At 44.6% G+C, this 18,326-nt stretch overlaps 1 protein-coding gene and 1 non-coding gene across 3 annotated transcripts in view; both read right to left on the bottom strand.

Moving 5' to 3' along the window:
- The window catches only part of EPHB1 (EPH receptor B1), a 717,470-nt gene that overhangs the window by 293,012 nt on the left and 406,132 nt on the right, over window positions 1-18,326 (bottom strand). The window lies entirely within an intron of this gene.
- LOC119935596 lies at window positions 14,785-14,922 on the bottom strand. The gene has a single exon (XR_005453392.1). It is a non-coding gene; the product is annotated as a small nucleolar RNA SNORA7 (small nucleolar RNA).

Raw genomic sequence — 18,326 nt, forward strand, 5'->3', positions numbered from 1 at the left:
TTCTGGCTTCTGCACTAAATTCCAATGTTGTGGTGGCTGATTGCTATTTGCAGTTGAACAAATGCGATTTTCTGCTTGAAAGAAAAATAAACTCTCAAGAAAGAAGGGAGAATTGTTCCCTCTTCTCTGGCTACTGTGCAGTGGCATGAAATCTCCACAGAGTGAAGGCCCATTGGTGGAATGTCAGCAGGAGTATACTTAGCCCCCACTGAGGAAGAATTCCATTAGTCCCTTGGAAGAATCAATCAATCAGTCAATCAGTCAATCAATCATGTTTATTGTGTGCTTACTGTGTGCAGAGTTCTGATTTCGGCTCTGACTCTTGCCTGCCATGTAACCCTAGAGCTTAGAACAGTGCTTAATAAATAGTTGCCATTATCATTATTATTATTAAAATATATCAGGGTGGGCGGATTCCTTGAATCACTGGAGAGGGAGAGATTGTGAAAAAAAGCCCTGATTATACAAAACGGGACAGGCAAGAAGCAAAGCTGAAGTCGAGATGGTCATTTTGGTATTTGTTAGGTGTTCACTATGTCCTCAGTCCTGTATAAGTGCTGGGGTAGGTACAAGATGAATAAATTAGACAAAATCCCTGTTCCACAAGGAGCTCATAGTTTTAGAGGAAGGGAGAACAAGTGGTTAGTTCTCATTTTATAAATGAGGAAACTGAGGTACAGAGAAGCTGCGACTCATCCAAGGTAACATAGCAGGCAAGGAGTAGAGGTGGGATCAGAAGGCAGGTCTTCTGATGCTCAGACCTGTGCTCTCCCCACTAGGCAACACTGTTTCTAGGTGAGGCCCGAGGTCTGAAAATGGGGGAAGAAAAACCCAGGAAAGAGACTCAGAAAGAACTAGACAGAAAGAGTCAGTCCTCACTCTCTGTTTCCCACAAAATGGAGGTAGCAGCAACCAAGACACACATGCCGTAGTGGAAAGAGCACAGGCCTGAGGGTCAGAGGACCTGGGTTCTAATCCCACTATGCCACTACCCTGTTGTGTGACCTTGGGTGAGTCAGTTCACTTCACTGCACCTCACTTTTCTCATCAGTAAAATGGGGATTTGATATCTGTTCCCCCTACTATTTAGACTGCGGGTCCCATACAGGATCTGATCATCTTGAATCTACCCCAGCACTTTGGACAGTGACTGGCACATAGTAAGTGCTTAGCAAAAGACATAATTATTGTTTCTAGTGTGGAATAACCCTCCCCACTATTCCCCAGATGACACCGTGCTCCCAGAGAGCATGTCTTTACGAATTACATTTGCCATGACCCAAGGCCTCTCATTCATTCATTCAATTGTATTTTATTGAGTGCTTACTGTGTGCAAAGCACTGTACTAAGCACTTGGGAGAGTACAGATAGACACATTCCTGCCCGTAATGCTGCAGTCTAGAGGGGTAGACAGACAATAATGTAAATAAATAAATTACAGATATATATATATATATATATAGATAGATGTATACATATAATAATAATAATGGTGATGACATTTGTTAAGCACTTACTATGTGCGAAGCACTGTTCTAAGCACTGGGGGGATACAAGGTGATCAGGTTGTCCCACGAGGGGCTCACAGTCTTAATCCCCATTTTACAGATGAGGTAACTGAGGCCCAGTGAAGTGACTTGCCCAAAGTCACACAGCTGACAAGTGGCAGAGGGGGGATTAGAACCCATGACCTCTGGCTCCCAAGCCCGGGCTCTTTCCACTGAGCCATGCTGCTTCTCTAATATGTTCTGTGGGGATGAGAGGGACGATGAATGAAGGAGCAAATAAGAGTGGCACACAAGGTAATGGAAGAGGAGAGGAGGGGTTAGTCAGGGAATGCTTCTTGGAGGAGATGTGCCTTCAAGAAGGTTTTGAAGTCGGGGAGAGCAATTATCTGTCTGATATGAGAAGGGAGGGCATTCCAGGCCAGAGGTAGGATGTGGGCAAGAGGTCAGCAGCTAGATAGATGAGATTGAGGTAGGGTGAGAAGGTTAGCGTTAGAAGAATGAAGTATGCAGGCTGGGTTGGAGGCCTTCCCAGACTGAGCCCCCTCCTTCCTCTTCCCCTCCTCTCCCTCCCTATCCCCCCCGCCTTACCTCCTTCCCCTCCCCACAGCACCTGTATATATGTATATATGTTTGTATGTATTTATTACTCTATTTATTTATTTATTTTATTTGTACATATTTATTCTATTTATTTTATTTTGTTAATATGTTGTGTTTTGTTCTGTCTCCCCCTTCTAGACTGTAAGCCCACTGTTGGGTAGGGACCATCTCTATATGTTGCCAATTTGTACTTCCCAAGGGCTTAGTACAGTGCTCTGCACACAGTAAGCGCTCAATAAATACGACTGAATGAATGAATAGGAGAGTAGTGAGGTGAGGTAGGAGGGGGCAAGGGGATTGAGTGCCTTAAAGCCAATGGCTGGCTTTCCATTCCATTGCATTGCAATGCACTTCATTCCGCTGCATTCCTCTGGTAATGTTGGGGGAAATGACCTTGGGGCTTGAGGTAGAACATAAGCAAGCAGGTGGAGAAGAGTGGAAAGGGTGGCTCCTCAGTCATGGCTGCTGCTGCTGCCCCCCAAATCATCACCAGTCTATCAATCAATCAATCAATCAATCAATCAATCGTATTTATTGAGCGCTTACTGTGTGCAAAACACTGTACTAAGCACTTGGGAAGTACAAGTTGGCAACATATAGAGACAGTCCCTATCCAACAGTGGGCTCACAGTCTACATCACCAGCTGCAGGCTGCTGGCTGGGGCAGGAACCACCAATCACTACTCTCTTACCACAACCCAGCCTGTACAATTTTCTCCTGTATTCATTCTTCATTCAATCATATTTACTGAGCGCTTACTATGTGCAGAGCACTGTACTAAGTGCTTGGGAAGTACAAGTTGGCAACATATAGAGACGGTCCCTACCCAACAACGGGCTCACAGTCTAGAAGGGGGAGACAGATAACAAAACAAAACACGTGGAAAAATGTCACTGTACCTCCATCTTGCCTATCTTGCCCCCCACCTCTCATCCACATCCTGCCTCTGGTATGGAATATAATAATAATAATAATAATAATAATAATAATGGCATTTAATAAGCGCTTACTATGTGCAAAGCACTGCTTTAAGCGCTGGGGAGGTTACAAGGTGATCAGGTTGTCCCATGGGGCGCTCACAGTCTTCATCCCCATTTTGCAGATGAGGGAACGGAGGCACAGAGAATAATAATAATAATAATAATAATAATAATAATAAAATAATAATAATAATAATAGCATTTATTAAGCGCTTACTATGTGCAAAGCACTGTTCTAAGCACTGGGGACGATACAAGGTGATCAAGTTGTCCCATGTGGGGCTCACAGTCTTAATCCCCATTTTACAGAGGAGGTAACTGAGGCACCGAGAAGTGAAGTGACTTGCCCAAAGTCACTCAGCTGACAATTGGTGGAGCGGAATTTGAACCCATGACCTCTGACTCCAAAGCCTGGGCTCTTTCCTCCGAGACACGCTGATTCCCAGAAAATGCACAGGTAGCGGTCCACTTTATTATTAATCAATCAATTTCCTCATGGCAGGAATGAGCTCCCCTGCCATCCACTGAAGCTCACTGTCTTCCTCTGCCTGAGGAAGGAGCTGGTGGTGAAAAATGAAGGGAGGGTGTAGAGGTAAGTGTTGCTGGTTGCCTTTTCCCTCCTGGCCATTTTCGACATGGTATCACAACCAGAAGTTCAGGTCCATCCCCAGGAGAAAGGAGAAGATTGGGGTTGGTAGCCACCTTCTCATATCCTACAAAAAATTAATCTCCTTCCCTTCAAAGCCTTATTGAAGTCACATCTCCTCCAAGAGCCCTTCCCTGACTAATCCCTCCTTTCCTCTTCTCCCACTCCCTTCTGCATTGCCCTGACTTGCTCCCTTTATTCATCCACCCTTTCAGCCCCACAGCACTTATGTAAATATCTATAATTTATTTATTTATTTATATTAATGTCTATCTTCCCCTCTAGATTGTAAGCTTATTGTGGGCAGGGACTTTGTTTTTTATTACATTGTACTCTTCTGAGTGCTAGTACAGTGCTTTGCACACAGCAAGTTCTCAATTAATATGATTAACTAACTGACAGACAATCCCTGCTATAGCTGCAGCTGCAGCAAAGTGCCCCCAACCCCCTAGTCAAGGCAGAGCCTGGAAAGATCCCACTGGCCGTGATTTAGGGGACAGGGTGTGGCTGAAATTCGGAGACTGCTCTGCCCAGATAAAGATGTCTGGCCAAATTTTTTTTTTTTATGGTATTTGTTAAGTGCTTACTATGTGCCACACACTGCATTAAGGGGCTCCCCTAGCCCTTCGTCAATCTTGTACCACTATCCCACAGCCCTGGATCACCTGCACAGTTTGCCTCCTTGCTCTCGTGCTCAACCCGCTGGACAGTGCGGGCTGCAATCTAAATATCAGGCCAGCTTTGTCCACTTCAAGTTTATCCTTGCAAGTTTTAATTTGACCCTCTCCTCTGCCCAGCAAAGCTATTCCTCCACCCTTACTGACAACCATGCCCATCGGCCTCACCAGTTGTTCCAGACATTTAACACCCTCCTCATGCCCCCTGCCCCCCTGCTTCCCCCATCCCTTGACCTCAATGATCTGGCCACCTACTTTATTAAGAAAATTGACACCATCAGGAGTGAGGTCCCTAAAATTGCCCCTGACCCTCCTCAGTCACTCTCATTTCTTGTCCCCTCTTTAACTCTCTCCTCCTTGCCAGAAATATCTCTTGAGGAGATCGCTTGCCTCCTCTCAAAAGCCACTCCCTACACCTGCACATCTGACCCCATTCCTTTGCACCTTATCAAAACTCTCACCCCCTCCCTTCTTCCCTCGTTAACAGCCATCTTCAACCATTTGCTCTCCAATGGCTTCATCCCCACTGCTTTCAAACATGCCCAAGTCACCCCTATTCTAAAAAAAACCTCTCCCTTGATACCATGGCTCCCTCTACTTATCACCCCACCTCCCTCCTATCATTCTCCTCCAAACTCTTTGAGTGAGTTGTCTACACCCGCTACCTCAGGTCCCTCTCCTCCAATTCTCTCGTTGACCCCCTCCAATCTGGCTTCTGTCCCCTTCACTCCATAGAAAACGCCCTCTCAAAGGTCAATAATAATCTTCTTCTTGCCAAATTCAATGGCCTGTACTCCATCTTAATCCTCCTCAACCTCTCAGCTGCCTTTGTCACTGTGATCCACTCCCTTCTCATAGAAACATTATCCAACCTTAGCTTCATTGACTCTGTCCTCTCCTGGTTCTCCTCTTATCTCTCTGACCATTCATTCTCAGTCACCTTAGTGGACTCCTCCTCTCCCTCCCATCCCCTAACTGAGGTGGTCTCTCAAGGTTCAGTTCTGGGTTCCCTACTATTCTCCATCTACACCCACCCACTTGAAGAACTCATTCACTCCCATGGCTTCAACTACCATCTCTATGTGGATGATGCCCAAATCTACATCTCCAGCCCTGAAATCTCTCCCTTTCTTTACTCTCACATTTCCTCCTCCCTTCAAGACCTGTCTACTTAGATGGTCTCCCTTCACCTCAAGGTAAACATGTCCAAAACAGAGCTTATCTTCCCACCTAAACCCTGTCTTCCCACTCAGTTTCCCATCACTGTAGATGACACCACCATCCTTCCTGCCTTATAAGCCTGTAACCTTGGTGTTATCCTTGACTCCTCTCTCTCATTCACCTCCCTTCTCTCCTTCTCCAGCCCAGCCCACACCCTCCGCTCCTCTGCCGCTAACCTCCTCACTGGGCCCTTTCTCACCTGTCCCGCCGTCGACCCCCAGCCCACGTCATTCCCCTGGCCTGGAATGCCCTCCCTCCTCACATCCGCCAAGCTAGCTCTCTTCCTCCCTTCAAAGGCCTACTGAGAGCTCACCTCCTCCAGGAGGCCTTCCCATACTGGGCCCCCTTTTTCTTCTCCTCCTTACCTCCACATCACCCCCCATCCCTCCCTCTGCCCTACCCCCTTCTCCTCCCCACAGCACTTGTATATATTTGTACACATTTATTACTCCATTTATTTTACTTGTACATATTTACTACTCAATTTATTTTGTTAATGATGTGCATATAGCTATAATTCTATTTATTCTGATAGCTCTGACACCTGTCTACTTGTTTTGTTTTGTTGTCCGTCTTCCCCTTCTGGACAGTGAGCCCGTTGTTGGGTAGGGACCATCTCTATATGTTGCCTACTTGTACTTCCCAAGCACTTAGTACAGTGTTCTGCACACAGTAAGCACTCAATAAATACAACTGAATAAATGAATGAATCCAACCACACACTCAATCCATCACTGAATCCTTTAGGTTCCACCTTCACAACATAGCTAAAATCCACTCTTTCCTCTCCATCCAAACTGCTACCATGTGAATACAATCATTCATCCTATCCTGCCTGGATTACTCCATCAGCCTCCTTGCTGACCTCCCCACTCTAGTCCATACTTCAATCTGCTGCCTGGATCATTTTTCTACAAAGATGTTCAGAACCTGTCACTCTGCTCCTCAAAAAAACTCCAGTGGTTGCCCACCAGCGTCCATATTAAACAAAAACTCCTTATCATTAGCTTTAAATCACTCCATCACCTTTCCCCCTCCTACCTCACCTTGCTTCTCTTCTTCTACAACCCAGCCTGTGTCTGCTCTATTGTTATATTGTACTCTCCCCAGTTGAGTACAGTGCTTTGCACCCAGTAAGCACTCAAAAAATATGGCTGAGTGACTAGTAGTTAGTAATAGTATTTTTCATTAATAATGACAATTAACTGAGTACTTACTGCATGTGACCCACTGTGCAAAACGTTTGGGAATTATGACAGAGGTGAAATCCTCCAAGGAGCTTACGTTCTAATGAAGGAGGTAGACGTAGAAACATTCGCAAGCTGTGGAATCAGAATAAATAAAATCTAATGCTCATTTGAATGGCTTAGTGGATAGAGCCTGGGCCTGAAGTCAGAAGGACCTGGGTTTGAATTCCATCTCCGCTACTTGTCTGCTCTGTGTCCTTGTACAAGGTCATTTCACTTCACTTCTCTGTGCCTGTTACCTCATCTGTAAAATAAGGATTAAGACTGTGGAGTCCATATGGAACAGAGGCCGTGTCCAACCTCATTAGCTTGTACTATCCCAGCGCTATCATCATTATCATTATTATTATTATTATTATTATTATTATTATTATTATATACCAAGGATGGAAATAAATAGATACATAAGTGCAAGAGACTCTTGAAGGTTTAATAAGATTTGAGGTACTGATAATGAGTAGGGGAGAGGTTGACAGAGGTGCTGAGATGAGAGGAGCTAAAGCCAATGTGTTTGAAAGCTGTTGAGCACGAAAGTATGGTTGAATACATGGAGCGAGGTCTGACACTTCTATCCATGCTTACTGCAGGAAAATATGGTTCTTTCTATAATCAGACCTCTACACCATTTATATAGTACCTTTCTTCAAGCAAACAGTGCTTTTTGTCGGTTTTAATCTCAGAACTGTCAATTTTACATATCACTTAAGAACTAATTCCCATCCCTACAGATAGATTTAAATAACCATTAGGCTTAAGAACAATTCCACTATGTCTTTCTCCTCTTAGGTAAAGCCCTCCATCTTCCCTCTTTGCTCTTCAAGTCTTTGAGAGATTAGTCAATAAATCAACCAAATTTATTGCATGCACTGTGTGCACAGCACTGTACTAAGCACTTGGGAGAGTATAACACAACAGTATAACAGCCATATTCCATGATGACAATGAGTTTACAGTCCAGAGGAATGGGAAAACCAGGAATTGAACCCACACCTCTAATATGGAAACCGTATGATGGCTGCAGGAATGAAGACTGAAGCTGGGACCTCCAACTTCAGGGCATGCTGCAACACTGAATCCTAGCTCTACCACTTGTCTGCTGTGTGATCTAGGGCAAGTCACTTATAACAATAATAATAATAATAATAATAATAATAATAATAATAATAATAATGGCATTTGTTAATCGCTTACTGTGTGCAAAGCACTGTTCTATGCACTGGGAAGATACAAAGTGAGCCATGTGGGGTTCACAATCTTCATCCCCATTTTACAGATGAGGTCACTGAGGCACAGAGGAGTTAAGTGACTTGCCCAAAGTCACACAGCTGACAATTGGCAGAGTCAGGATTTGAACCCATGGCCTCTGACTCCCAAGCGCCTGCTCTTTCCATTGAGACATGCTGCATCCACGCTGCTTATCACCTCTGTGCCTCAGTTCCCGCGTCTGCAAAATGGGGAATCATTACCTGTTCTTCCTTTTGCACTTATCTTGCATCTACCCCAGTGCTTAGTACAGTGCTTGACACTAAGCACTTACCAAATACCACAGTTATTAGAACAAGGACACAAATAAATTTCTACATACTCCAGATATATTTCTAGTCATACACCTCTAAAGACAAGGAGATGCTTCTGAGGATCTGAGTCCCAGAAACACCTCCAGCCACATTATCCCGAGCATTTGCTGACCTCCAGATGAGACGCTGGGAAAACATGAATTTCTGGGAATGTCCTTGTCTACCTCCTGCAATGAAAAGGAGCGAAGCATAGTGGAAAGAACGTGGGCCTAGAAGTCGGAGGACCTGGTTCTAATCCTCGGTCTGCCCCTTTCCTGTTGTATGACCTTGGGCACATCACTTCTCTTCTCACCTGTAACATGGAGATTTGATACCTTTTTTCCCTTCAACTTAGACTGTGAGAGCCATGTGGGACAGGGACTGTGTCAGACGTGATTATCTCATATCTACTCCAGTGCGTAGAACACGGCTCTGCCCAGAGTAACAAGGTTGCTTAACAAATGATATTATTATTATCCTTATTATTGTTATCATTACTATTAATCACCATTACTCTTATTATTGCATTACTAAGAGAATGCGTTCTATTTTTCCCAAGCCCAAATTCCAGGACTACCTATCAACTGTACATTCCCATATTTATTCTGATTGATCTATTTATTTATAGATATCTGTATATCTTTCTCCTTTGTTTTGTTGTCTGTCTCCCCCTTCTAGACTGTGAGCCAGTTGTTGGGTAGGGATTGCCTCTATCTGATGCTGAACTATACTTTCCAAATGCTTAGTACCTTGCTCTGCACACAGTAAGCACTTAATAAATATGATTGAATGAATGAATGAATGACCACAGGGTTTGTTTTGTCGTCTGTCTCCCCCTTCTAGACTGTGAGCCCGTTGTTGGGTAGGGACCGTCTCTATATGTTGCCAACTTGTACTTCCCAAGTGCATAGTACAGTGTTCTGCACACAGTAAGCGCTCAATAAATACGATTGAATGAATGAATGAATGAATTTCTGTTGAACTTCCTCAAGAGCTCAGTACAGTGCATTATACCCAGTGGACAACCAATAAACATCATTATGAACCAAAACTAATAGAAAAGAGAAGCAGAAATTAGCTAATTTTGTTAGGGCTTTCTGCTTGATTTCCTAGGTTTCTAGTAATAAATCAATCAATTGTATTGATTAAGCACTTACTGTGTGCAGGGCACTATACTAAATGGGAGGGCACAGCACAAAAATATAACAGACGGAACCCCTGTCCACAATGAGTTTACTATCTAGAAGGATTGGGATTTCTACCTTCCTAACAGCATTACATTGTGGACACATTCCCGAATGGTTATCCCTACTCTACTTTGGAGTTTTTTGGCCATTTCCTCCCATATTCCATCTTGTGTTTTTGAAGTTTGTTTTCTTTCTTCCTAAGAATTCTCTCCTAGGTTTTTGTCCTATTGAATGTTGTGCTGCCCATCTCTCCAGTCCATCAATTAATCAATAGTATAATATTGAGCCTTCAGTGTACTAAGCACTAGGGAGAGTACAATACAATTATTATTATTATTATAACAATATAACAGACCTATAGGCATGTTCTCTACCCATGATGAACTTAGTCTAGAAGGGTCATTTTGAACTGATCCTGTTATTCTGTGGTCTACCTCCTCCCTGGAGGTTGGGATCATCTGAGTGCTTATGAGAGTGAATGATAATGATAACAATAACAATAATGGTACTTGTTAAGTGCATACTATGTGCCAAGCACTGTTCCAAGCACTGGGATAGATACAAGTTAATCAGGTTGGACACAGTTCATGTCCCTACAAGGGGCTCACACTTTAAATTTCCATTTTTCAGGTGAGGTAACTGAGGCACAGAGAAGTGAAGTGACTCACCCAAGGTCACAAAGCAGACATGTGGCTTAGTCAGGATTAGAATCCAGGTCCTTCTGACTCCTAGGCCCTTGCTTTATCCACTAAGCCATGCCGCTTCACGAAGAATTCCAAATCAGATCCCTGATGATCTCTAAGAATCGAAGATACCCATCTAATCATAACAATAGCGTGGCTCAGTGGAAGAGCACGGGCTTCGGAATCAGAGGTCATGGGTTCGAATCCCGGTTCCACCAATAGTCAGCTGTGTGACTTTGGGCAAGTCACTTCACTTCTCTGTGCCTCAGTTACCTCATCTGTAAAATGGGGATTAAGACTGTGAGCCCCACGTGGGACAACCTGATCACATTGTAACCTCCCCAGCGCTTAGAACAGTGCCTTGCACATAGTAAGCGCTTAATAAATGCCATCAAAAAAAATAATTATAGTATTTGTTAAGTGTTTATTATGTTCCAAGCACTGTACTAAGCACTGGGGCATATACAAGATAATCAGGTCCCACATGGGGCTCACAATCTAAGTAGGAGTGAAAACAGGTATTGATTCTCTATTTTGCAGATGAGGGAACTGAATCATGTAGACATAGTGGATAGAGCATGGGCCTAGGAGTAAGTAGGTCATGGGTTCTAATCCCGGCTCCATCACTTGCCTGCTGTGTGACCTTAGGCAAGTCACTTGACTTCTCTGGGCCTCAGCTATCTCATCTGTAAAATGGGGGTTGAGACTGTGAGCCCCACATGGGACAGGGACTGTGTCCAACTCTATTTGCTTGTATCTACTCCAATGCTTAGGACAGTGCCTGGCACATAGTAAGCACTTAATCAGTACCATCATTATTATCATCAGGTGTCCAAAGTCACACAGCAGGTCCTCTGACTCCTGGATTTGTGCTCTATCCATGAGGTCACCCTGCTTCCTTGCAACCCATCTACATGTGAGGATAGGTAAGTCCTTACTGGAGAAAGGGGGATTGGTGAGGTCATTCCATTGGAGTTCATTCCGGGACTAAGATTCCATTTAATAATAATAATAATAATGGCATTTATTAAGCACTTACTATGTGCAAAGCACTGTTCTAATAATAATAATAATGGCATTTATTAAGCGCTTACTATGTGCAAAGTACTGTTCTAAGTGCTGGGGAGGTTACAAGGTGATCAGGTTGTCCCACGGGGGGCTCACGGTCTTAATCCCCATTTTACAGATGAGGTAACTGAGGCCCAGAGAAGTTAAGTGACTCGCCCAAAGTCACACAAGTGACAATTGGCGGAGCCAGGATTTGAACCCATGACCTCTGACTCCAAAGCCTGGACTCTTTCCACTGAGCCACGCTGCTTCTCTAAGTTCTGGGGAGGTACAAGGTGATCAGGTTGTCCCACAAGGGGCTCACAGTCTTAAATCCCCATTTTCCAGATGAGGTAACTGAGGCCCAGAGAAGTGAAGTGACTTGCCCAAAGTCGCACAGCTGACAACTGGCAGAGCCAGAACTTGAACCCATGACCTCTGACTCCAAAGCCTGGGCTCTTTCCACTGAGCCACGCTGCTTCTCATTTGCTGAACAAAGGAAGGAAATACCATTTCTCTGTGTGGGAAAAAATTGGAGTCCCATTTTGTTGACTGAAATGAAGGTTCCTGTTATTCTGAACATTGCAAAGAGATTCTGAATGTTACCACTATCTTGATACAATAATGCTGTAACTCGGCTCAGCTTCACCCGCATCTTCAATTCATAGCTGGATAGAGAAGATTGATTGCCCTGTAAGAAGGCAAGTAAATAAATAGCAATACGTAATCCAATCATTCCGATGCTCCCCTCATCAACTTTCTCACCAGGAAAATCACCTGGGAATCACTGAATCCTAAATAGTGTGCACCTATGAAGTCATTTTTTTTCTTAAGAAGACTCTTGACTGGAGAGAAATAGCATAAAATATGCTAATGCATCCTTTGGATATGATTTTTGAAAACCCAACAATTTGGAAAAGATACTGTGGTCTCAGTCAATCCAAATGGTCAACAGTGAGTACATTTTGATTGCTGTCATCCCTCTTTAATACATATTAAATTAGAACCTCATTATGTCTTGCCTTGAATTCCCTCTCTAGGTTTCCCTTGGCTTCAGATTGTCCTGGTCCAAATTACAGGTGTTGCTTCGATGAACGCCTCCATTGCAGAGGAGCAGCTTGGCCTAGTGGAAGAAGCACGAGCCTGGTATTCAGAGGACCTGAATTCTAATCCCGCCTCCTCCACTTGTCTGTTGTGTGGTCTCGGGCAAGTCGCTTAACTCTCTGAGCTTCGGTTTTCTCATCTGTAAAATGGGGATTCAACACTTGTTCTCCGTACTACTGAAACTCTGAACCTCATGTGGTACAGGGACTGTCCCCGACCTGACTGTGGGCAGGGAATGTTTCTGCTTATTGTTGTATTGTACTCTCCCAAGCGCTTAGTACAGTGGTCTGCACGCACTAAGCACTCAACAAATATGATTGAATAAATGAATGAATGAATGAATCTACCCCAGTGCTTTGAACAGATACATAGTAAGGGCTTGATCTGTGGTAAATGGTCAGCAGACAACAACAACAACAACAACAACAACAACATCATCATCATCATCATCATCATCATAATAATAATAATAATAATAATAAATGCTCACTTGACATCCCAAAGCTAGGCTTTAATAATAATATTAATAACAATGATAATAATAATAATGATGATGATATTTGTTAAGTGTTTACTATCTGCCAGGCACTGTACTAAATGCTGGGGTGGGTACAGGCAAATTGTGTTGGACATAGTCCCTGTCCCACGTGGGGCTCATAGTCTCAATCCCCATATTACAGATGAGGGAACTGAGGCACAGAGAAGTGAAGTGCCTTGTCCAAGGTCACACAGCAGACAGGTGGTGGAAATGGGATTAGAACCCACTACCTCTGACTCCCAAGCACTTGGGAGAGTAAAATACAACAGTGAATGGACACATTCCCTTCCCACAATGGCTTATAGTCATGGCAGGGGGCAGACATGAATACAAATAAATAAAAGATTGTAAGAAGCCACTCACTGCAAAGCAAAATAATTAACATTGTTGTATTTGTTACGAGCTTACTATATACCAGGCACTATACTAAGTGCTGTGGGGGGAATTCAAGCAAATCAGATTAGACCAAGTCCCTGTCCCACGTGGGGCTCACAGTCTTAAGCCCCATTTTACAAATGAGGTAATTGAGGCCCAGAGATGTGAAGTAACTTGCCCAAGGTCACACAGCAGACAAGTGGTGGAGCTGGGATTAGAACCCAGGTCCTTTGGACTCCCAGGCCTGTGCTCTATCCACTAGGCCACTGCAAACTCCCTCATCTTAGCCCAGCAGCAACCTCCCAATCGAATCCTACAGATGTAGGTTCTTGATAGTGCACTGCAGGTTTGGTTTCCCTGAAATTCCTGCCACGCTTGGATCATTTGAGAAGAGGAAGTGCAGATTGCGCTAGATGATGGAAATGATGAGAGATTCTCTGGAGGGTGTGTAAAGGCTGCCTTAAAGGCTAGGTCTTGCCTTATGTTCTCGATCCATTTCCGACCCATAGCGGCTCCATGGAAAAATCTGTCCCAGAACATCATCTGGGACAGATGATGTGCAGAAATGCTTTGGGCATGTTACTCCCCTCCTCAAAAATCTCCAGTGGCTGCCGGTCAACCTATGCATCAAGCAAAAACTCCTCACTCTCATCTTCAAGGCTGTCCATCACCTCACCTCCTCCTACCTAACCTCCCTTCTCTCCTTCTCCAGCCCAGCCCACACACTCCACTCCTCTGCCACAGCTAACCTCCTCACTGTACCTCGTTCTCGCCTATCCTGCCATCGACCCCCGGCCCATGTCCTCCCCCTGGCCTGGAATGCCCTCCCTCCGCCCATCTGCCAAACTAGCTCTCTTCCTCCCTTCAAAGCCCTACTGAGAGCTCACCTCCTCCAGGAGGCCTTCCCAGACTGAACCCCCTTTTTCCTCTCCTCCTCCCCATCCCCCCGACCCTACCTCCTTCCCCTCCCCACAGCACATGTATATATGTTTGTACAGATTTATTACTCTATTTATTTTACTTGTACATATTTACTATTCTATTTATTTTGTTAATGATGTCCATCTAGCTTTAATTCTATTTGCTCTGACGACTTGAAACCTGTCCACATGTTTTGTTTTATTGTCTGTCTCCCCCTTCTAGACTGTGAGCCCGTTGTTGGGTAGGGACCGTCTCTATATGTCACCAACCTGTACTTCCCAAGCGCTTAGTACAGTGCTCAATAAATATGATTGAATGAATGAATGAATGAACACCCCACCTCCATCTGCAACCACTCTGATCATGGATCCACAGAGCTTTCCTGGTCAAAAATCCGCAAGTGGTTTACAATTGCGCTCTTCGATGCAGTTAACTTGAGTCTCTGCCCTCGACTCTCTCCCACGTCACTGCTGCCCAGTACGGGTGAGTTTTGACTTGTAGCAGATTGCCTTCCACTCACTAGCCACTATCCAAGCCAGGAATGGAATGGGTATGCCTCTTCTTGACTCTCCCTCCCACAGTCGAGACCGGTAAAGTACTGAAAACTCTCCAGATGCCATCCTGAGATGGGAGACTCCAGGTACCCACTCCATATTGGCAATCAAGTTGAAGGGAGCACTTGCATTCGTATCTGTAATTTATTCATTCGTATTAATGTCTGTCTCCCCCTCTAAACTGTAAGTTCACTGTGGGCAGCAAATGTGTCTTTTTATTGTTATAGTATACTCTCCCAAGTGCTTAGCACAGTTCTTTGCACACAGTAAGTGCTGAAAAGGAATGAATGATGAATGAACAGGACACTGGTTTCTCTCCTTCAGATTTTTGGATTTGCAGGCTTGCTCATTCTAAGTCAAACGCATGGAAACCTTGGAGCAGGGTGAAGGCACTTCAAATATGAGTGAAGACCTGCCCCTGTAAGTCTCCGTCCTCAACATGAAAACCTCAACCCCGGAAGCCTCTTCCAACAAACCCCTCGACCCCACAGCACTTATAATAATAATAGTTCTAATTAGGATATTTGTTAAGCCCTTACTATGTGCCAGGCAGTGCACTAAGCTCTGGGGTGGACACAAGCAAATTGGGTGGGACACAGTCCCTCTTCCATGTGGAGCTCACAGTCTTGATCCCCTTTTCACAGATGAGGTAACGGAAGCACAGAGAAGTGAATTGATTTGCCCAAGTTCTCACAGGAGACAAGTGGTGAAGCCAGGATTAGAACCCATGACCTTCCGACTCTCAGGCCCATGCTCTATCCACTATGCCATGCTGCTTCCCATGTTTCTACTTTATTCTTGCTTGACATTGGAAGAGACCAAGATCATGGAATCGGGATCTCCATTATACACTCTGGGAGGCTTTTCCTTGCTTTTCCTTCACTCCTGAGGTTTTGGGAAGTGTCTGGCAAGAATGGCTACATACTAAAGATTCTGCTAAGTCTTAGGAAGATAATAATAAGAATGGTAACAATAAATGTGGTATTTGTTAAGAACTTTTACTGTACTAAGTACTATGCATTAGGATAGATACAAGATAACCAGTTCAGTCCCAGTCCCTCCCACAAAGAGCTTGCAATCTAAGTGGGTGGAAGAACATGCATTGAATCCCCATTACACAGATGAGGGAACTGAGGCACAGAGGATAAGTGACTTACCCAAGTTAACACAGCAGGGAAATAGGAAAGCAGGGAATAGAATCCCAGTTATCTGACCTTCAGGCCCATGTTCTTTCCTCTAGGCCTCAAGATTGTAAAATCGTTATGCGTAGGGAACGTACCTACCAAGTCTGTTATAGTCTCATCCTATCCCGTCTGGACTACTGCATCAGCCTTCTCTCTGATCTCCCATCCTCGTGTCTCTCTCCACTTCAATCTATACTTCATGCTGCTGCCCAGATTATCATTGTCCAGAAACACTCGGGGCATATTACTCCCCTCCTCAATAATCTCCAGTGGCTACCAATCAATCTGTGCATCAGGCAGAAACTCCTCACCCTGGGCTTCAAGGCTGTCCATCACCTCGCCCCCTCCTACCTCACCTCCCTTCTCTCCTTCTCCAGCCCAGCCCGCACCCTCCGCTCCTCCTCTGCTAATCTCCTCACCGTACCTCGTTCTCGCCTGTCCCGCCATCGACCCCCGGCCCACGTCATCCCCCGGGCCTGGAATGCCCTCCCTCTGCCCATCCGCCAAGCTAGCTCTCTTCCCCCCTTCAAGGCCCTACTGAGAGCTCACCTCCTCCAGGAGGCCTTCCCAGACTGAGCCCCTTCCTTCCTCCCCCCCTCGTCCCTCTCTCCATCCCCCCATCTTAACTCCTCCCCTTCCCCACAGCACCTGTATATATGTATATATGTTTGGACATATTTATTACTCTATTTATTTATTTATTTTACTTGTACATATCTATTCTATTCATTTTATTTTGTTAGTATGTTTGGTTTTGTTCTCTGTCTCCCCCCTTTTAGACTGTGAGCCCACTGTTGGGTAGGGACTGTCTCTATATGTTGCCAATTTGTACTTCCCAAGCGCTTAGTACAGTGCTCTGCACACAGTAAGTGCTCAATAAATACTATTGATGATGATGATGATGATGTTATTTTGTACTTTACCAAGTGTTTAGTTCAGTGCTCTGCACACAGTAAGCACTCAATCAATACGGTTGATTGATTGATGATTGAAAGGGCATGAACTCAAACCATTTTCCAGAGTAAGGAGAAGCCAGCTGGAAGAAGACTAAAATCCTGCGGCCCTTCGGTAGCCTCCTCCCACTCTCCTCTCCTCACACAAAAGCATCCCTGAGGAATGCCCAGGCCTCCCCCTTTAAGCGACAGATCAGGGTTTCCTCTGAAAAGCCAAATGAGTTGTAGTAATAATACTAATAATAATAATGGTATTTGTTAAGAGCTTACTATGTGCCAGGCCCTGTAGTAAGCCCTGGGGAGAAAACAAGCAAATCGGGTTGGACACAGTCCCTGATACAGTCTTAATTCCCATTTTACAGAAGACGTTACTGAGGCCCAGAGAAGTGAAATGACTTGCCCAAGATCAGACAGCAGAAAAATGGCAGAACTGGGATTAGAACCCAGGTCCTTCTGATTCCCAGGACTGGGTTCTGTACATTAGGCCTTACTGCTCCTCAGAACTGGGGCTGGATTTAAAGGCCCCCGAGTCCTGCTGTAATAATAATAATAATAATGATGCTTTTTGTTTAAGAGGTTACCATGTGTCAATCACTGTTCTGTATTGCTCCTTGGTCCCTGGAAATAGTGCTCCTCCCTTCCTAAGGGCCACAGTTAAAGGGACTCGCAGCCTAAATCTTCAGCACACAGTCTTCAGAGTCAAGCTGTCCACCGACCCACGGCCTTGGATTTCCTGCCTCAGGAGGCAGGAGGGCACTGATTTGTGATTCTCTGGCCACTCCAGGCAAATAGCCCAACAGACACATCAATGAGAGTGTGACATTGATGCTGACAGTTGAGATGCCAAAGACAGAGACAGGCCGGACTGGTGGGAAGCCCGGCAGAGATGGGGTCACTTAGTTCAGGCAAAAAGGGCCAGCCCATGGAGAAATGCTGTCAGGAGGCTCATCTTTTTAGGTTTGCTCCAGGACTGTGGTCATTGTCATAATAGTAATAATCATATAATGGTGATGGTGATCGCAAAATATTTCTTCTCACCTCTCTTGCCTTTCTTATCTTGTTGAGAAACTCAAATGCTAAGGTTTCACCGGCTGGCACTTCTGTACTACATCAATCCTCAGGAAATAGAGATTCTGTCCGCCATAAGGTCCATGGAGTTTTGGCATTGTAGTTGCCTAGGAAGCCATAACAGTCAGTGATTGAAATGGTAACATTCTTGAGTTTTGTTAAAAAGACATTGACTCAAGTCATCTGGGAATGTGTCTGTTTATTGTAATGTTGTAGTCTCCCAAGCATTTAGTACTGTGCTCTGCACACAGTAAGCACTCAATGAATACATCAGGC

This window comes from Tachyglossus aculeatus, chromosome 1, assembly GCF_015852505.1.
Source record: "Tachyglossus aculeatus isolate mTacAcu1 chromosome 1, mTacAcu1.pri, whole genome shotgun sequence".
NCBI classification, from domain to species: domain Eukaryota; kingdom Metazoa; phylum Chordata; class Mammalia; order Monotremata; family Tachyglossidae; genus Tachyglossus; species Tachyglossus aculeatus.